This window comes from Medicago sativa, chromosome 1 (genome assembly GCF_051527215.1).
Source record: "Medicago sativa cultivar Bolivia chromosome 1, Bolivia_mono, whole genome shotgun sequence".
Classification (NCBI taxonomy): Eukaryota; Viridiplantae; Streptophyta; class Magnoliopsida; order Fabales; family Fabaceae; genus Medicago; species Medicago sativa.
This window is the reverse complement of record NC_140749.1, coordinates 86,995,957-87,001,956: the sequence shown is the minus strand read 5'-3', so window position 1 is coordinate 87,001,956 and position 6,000 is coordinate 86,995,957.

Sequence of the window (6,000 nt, the reverse complement as noted above, 5' to 3'; positions counted from 1 at the left end):
TCTCATTAAATATTGTGACCATCTGTATCAGCAAATCTATGAGCTAGTTTTCTTTTAAGCAAATATATGAACTAGTTTTTTTTCTTTTTTTGAAGGAAAATATATGAACTAGTTGTAAGCTCAAAAAGGGAAGTTTAAAACTTGAAAGTTTAAATCTAATCTAAAAGCGACGACCGCAAAGGCACGGAATAATTAATCAACGGTAACTACACTATTATTAGAACTTAAAAAGGTTGTCCATGCCCAAGTATATGTCTAGTTGGTAACCAAAAAAAAGTATGTCTAGTTAAACTTTTGTGATCTTAAAGACTTCTTCGACCAATTATTTGTTTCCGTTTTGAACATAAACCACACCATATCCCTTCGTACATTTTATTTTTCCAAAATGAAAAGCACTTTGACTAACTTAAGTTTAACTAAATTGATTTGTCAACCTTTATACAACTAGTTTAATACTACTACTAATAAAGGAAACACATTTGATTAAAGTAGGATATGGTGTGAGCTAAATATATGCTGATAAGTGATATCGTTGTATAAAGCGAAACAGTGAATCTGACGTGGATATTATACTTTTGTGGCATGTCTAATGGGAAAACTGAGAACTTGACATCATCATCATCAAATTTACTCCATTCTCAAAAAACTATCGTTTTATAAAATTGTAATAAAACAAATCAGTACACAATAAAGGTTATAAAAAATATTTCAAAATAAAAGTTTTTTTTGAAGGAATTTCGAAATAAAAGTTTTTTTTTAAGAAATCAAAATAAGATATATTACCAAGATGTGTTTCCACTCGCGCAAAGCGCGCAAAAGAAAGAAACACCACAAATATTTACAAAATTACAAAAACATGTGACATAAAGTGCACCATCCAAGGAATAAAATAGTTAAATAAGAACACTCATACAATGTAACAGATGTCTCCACCAATCTATGTAACTATAGACAAAATTCACCTGTTTAGATTTCAATCATAAGAATGAATGAAGCTTAATTTTATCAATGAGAATAAAAGGAGTGGACACCGTACGTTGAAATAGACTGTTGTTCCTTTCTTTCCAAATCACCCAAATAGTTACAAACCAAATTATCCTGAAGTATAAATGAGAAGCTTTTGGCATACCCGTCAGTGGTAAACTGAAGAAAATGTTGTCGAAACTCACCAGAAGGCACTGATGAAATGCCAAGCCAATTCCACACATGAGACCAAAGTAAACCAAATATGTTGCAATGTAAAAGAGGTGTGTAGCAGATTCGATGTGATCACACTCGCCTACACACGCCACATCTGTTGAAAGAAGAACACCCTCTGTTTGAAATATGACATGTGGTAGTAATATAACGATAAAAGACTTTCACCGAATAACCATTAACAGGGTCTAATAGCCATCTCCAATAGTCAGTAATGGTATCCTGCAAAACAATGTTATGTACAAGAACAGAACACTCCCTCACGCACTACTTCTCCCACGCAAACAGACGGTGTCTCCACTCCCACGCTCTACCATCAACCGCCCACCCCAACCTCCCCATATCCGCCACCTTACACTCCTTATCCATCGCCAAATCAAACAAGCAAGGAAATTTTAACCACAAAGGAACGTCTCCTATCCAAGTATAATACCAAAAAAAGGTATTTCACCCATCTCCTACTACCCTACGGATGTTTTCGTCAAACCAATTCCCCACCCCCTCACTGACACCTTCACGAACCTTACAAATTGTGTTCCACCACGCTGAAGAATGTCTACCACCCTCACACACCCCCCCCCCCCCCCCCCCCCCCCCCCCACCCCACCTCCATGTATCGAGCCTTTAACACACGACACCACAACCCCTCTTTATCCACCAACATACGCCAACACCACTTTCCTAGCAATAATAAATTAAAAGCTCCCACCCTCCTAAACACCCCAACCCCTCTTCATCCTTAGGAGAACAAATCAAATCCCATTTAATCCAGACAATTTTCCTATTATCCTCACCACCCCCAAAAAAATCTTTTATAAATAGATTCGATAGAAGAAATTATACCTGTAGGGGCTTTGAAAAAGGAAAGAAAGTAAACCAGAAGAGAGGACGGGACAGACTTCAGAAGAACCAATCGACCACCAAATGAGAGAAACTTATTCTTCCACGACGACAGGCGGTCCACTATACGGTCAATAACTGGTTTTCAAAAGCTATTTTACCTTTCTAATGTGACATTAATTATATCTGACAAAAAAAAAGTGACATTACTTATTTTTCAAGTCTATCCTTAATTTTTTTTTTAACAGTCCATCCTTAAATTAATAATGCAGGCACTATTTTAAATTATTATATTGCATTATATCACACACACACACACACATATATATATATATATATATATATATATATATATATATATATATATATATATATATATATATATATAGACACACACACTTATTTTTATAAATTAAAGTGTAGATGAGATGGGTCACATGAGTTTGTTATGTTTATGGCAGGTCTCAAAGAACATAACACACTTAAAAAAAAAATACTTACAAATTATCTATCAATAAAATTTTAACGTTATCTAAAGTTAAATTCACACGACAACCTTGCAGGTTATGAATCAACTTATTACCAATAAATTCATTTTTGTTAGCTTTTCCTTATATATTTGTGACCATCACTGCCAATCAAATATTTAGTAAAATAAATTATCGATGTAGTCTATAAACTACCCGTCTCTCTCTAATATAGTTCTTAAATTATATAAATACATCAAGTAGTCTTTAAACTTTTAAATTCGTCAATTTAGTTCCTGAAAAGTATATAAAAATTTGTCAACTTATTCTGAGACATCTTAATAATATGGACTAAATTGACGAATTTATATACTTTAAAGACAAATTATATTTACATAGTTTAGAGATTAAATTTAAGTTGATAGTTTAAAGATTAAATTGATGGTTTATTCTAGTTAATAATTTTGTAAAATCACAACATTCTTTGATTTAGTTATATTTTTCAAATCTGACTGGGAAAAAAAATGTAGGACAACAATTATTTGTGAATGAAGGTAGTACTTTCTAAGTAGGGTTCTTAGTTTATGAACATTTTCTCATTAGGCATGATAAGAAAAACTTGATAACCAACCGTTGTAAAAGCAAAAGAGGTAAGGTAATTAGTATTGAGAACCCACCATTATCATATGCTGGTTGAAAACAACTTTAATTATTGCATTTTAATTTAGTACTAGTGGTAATGCATTTGGAGCAGGCCATTATTTTGTCCACAGAGCTCAATTGATGACCCAGTGAATGATTCTGAGACACTTTGATGCAGCAAAACAGCAAGTGTAGACTGGATTTTATATCCAATCCGGTCCCATTCCATGCCATTTCTACTGCACCAGAAACTTTGACCCACCTTGAAACCCCATTGTTTTAGGTTGAATATATTGTGTTTTTTTTAATCAACATTCAACACACTTGAGATTGATGACCCAAAATTGATGACCCACACACAAATATACAATATATTCGAAAATTAGTTTTTTTTCTCCTTTCTGAGTATTACTATTTAGTTTTTGTAAAAGGACTGCTGCCTACTGATGTATTTGACTGTGAATTAGAAGTTTCAAATTTAATAAAAAAATAAATGTTGAACTGCATATGACTTAGAAGACACACATACTTAATAAGCTCCAATTGGACTAAGATATGGTGTCTAAGTTCATTTCAATTTCATCTCAATAATAATCAAACGCTTACACAAGTGTCAATTTCAAACAAGTGGTGCAACCATCTGAAATCGCAAAACACGAAAATATCATTAAAATATTAAAGCTCCTTATTTTAACCAATTTAGGTAATTAAACACACCTCATACTCTAATTAAAAGACATCGCCTTTGGCATTTGCTTGTAGTTTTGACAAGAGAAATGATATTTGAACATTCATTTAGTGATAATTTTTGCACATACTCACATTACTTTTTACTTTATCTCTCTGTTGCTATAATTTCCGTGCCAATACCACTTTTTTCTTTGTAAAATAAGGTTGTCAAATAAGTTGTCACCAAATTGGTTGTTCAAATAGCACTCCTCTTTTGACAATATTGTTTGGCAGGGTCGACTCTTTGCAAATACAAAAAGACCCTTAACACATGACCTCAAAATTAGGGGGTCTCAATTTTTTTTGTTAATTGTGTAAGCTAGAAGATTGCTATCAATGTTAACATCAAATAACTTCTAACATAGTAGACCGTGCTATCAATGTTTTTTTTTAAGGGAAAACCGTGCTATCAATAACATTTTTTTTTTGTTTTTGTTTTGTTAATATAGTTGGTTATACACTCAAATGCAACTCTACAGTTTCATGAGTTATATGGTTGATTTGGCGACCGAGTTGACAAAGTTGAAGAATAAAGTGATAAGGTGATTTTGGATTTGATTTCCACCTCCAACAAATACTAACAATTAACTTACTAATATTGACTGTTTAAAAAGAAAATACAACCCCTACAATTTCAATTATCAACTTGAGTATTTATTTCCCTGAAAGAACTTGAATATTTTTTTTTTAATTGTGTTCCTGCAATTCCTTTTTTATTATATATAAACCATATTTACACTTAAATAGAAGGCAAGCGAGCAACAAGCTACGTCGTCAAACCTTTTTGGATGACAAAATCAATCATCGTACACACAACATTCATAGACCTACGAGGTAATTTTAAATAATAATATCTGCAAATGACTTAAACCCTGATACAAAAAAATAGATTAGAGGTAATTTGTTCCTTTTCTCATTAAACCTTTTCAACCAAAGGTCACATATTGAATAGTGTACCTCAAACTTAAAATCACCATTAGTGGAAAATTCTTTTTGTAAAGATTCGAAATTGTACCGCAAACTTAATGCCTTTCTCACAGTTACTCAGTCAGATCACCTCAATTCCAGTTCCGCATATCCTATTCAAGTTGTTTTTTCACTGTTAGTTGGTTTTTCTTACATGATTAATAGTGACAAAAATCGAATTTTGTTCCAGATAGCTGTTTGGTTTTTCATAGTATGGGTTAAAAACCAAAATTTGTTCCACTTTGATGTTTGTTGTAGTTAAAATTCTGGATAATAGTAAAATTATGATTGATGGTGTTTCTTTGATGGTATTTCTTTCCTTTTTAGTTACAGCAATAATGTGGAGAATTATTTGACCATAATTCTTAGGCCAAGATTGATGTGCAGAATCTTCCCTGTAGTTTTTAAGGTGGTTTTCATTAAGTGGGAAACACAATTCATTTTCCACTATATATTGTATGGTTTCAATGTAGTTAATCCCATTCTATGGAAGCATTATAGCAATTAGCAATATTGCAATATTGTAGTACAGATTCTTTTTTCAAAATCTGGGTGAAAGCTAAATTTGTTCCGATTTGATGTTTATTGTAGTTAAAATTCTAGGAAATTAGGTAATGTAGAAAAATCAATTTTTAAGATAAATCCTTTCAAATTATGTTTCTTTTTTTTTTTTTATTTGACGTTTTTTCAAATTATGTTTCACAAGCTACTATGTGATTTCCACCACTGGACTTGCAAATTTATTTCCTTACTTCAACCAAATTTTAGGAGTATTTTCCACACAAAAAAAAATAGATTTTTTCAAAAAAAAAAATCAGAGTTTTTTAACAAAACATGAATTTAATATGAATTTTATAATATCAAAAACATAAAAATTTATATTTAATTCATATTTTGTTCAAAAATTCTATTTTTTTTTAGAGATTGTCACAATTTTCTATCCATTTTTTGGAAAATTTCATTAAAAAATGTGAAGGTTAGACATGAGTTGACCAAAAAATAGGGACTAGTTTCATGGATGAAATTTTTTTAAAGACCAAAAGCCTAAGAAATATTTTAGAGGGACTAAAATCAAATTTTGGTATATTTAGGGGGACCATTTACTTATTTAACCTTAATTTTTATTTAATATCTTTAAAGATTTCACAATCTTATTAAT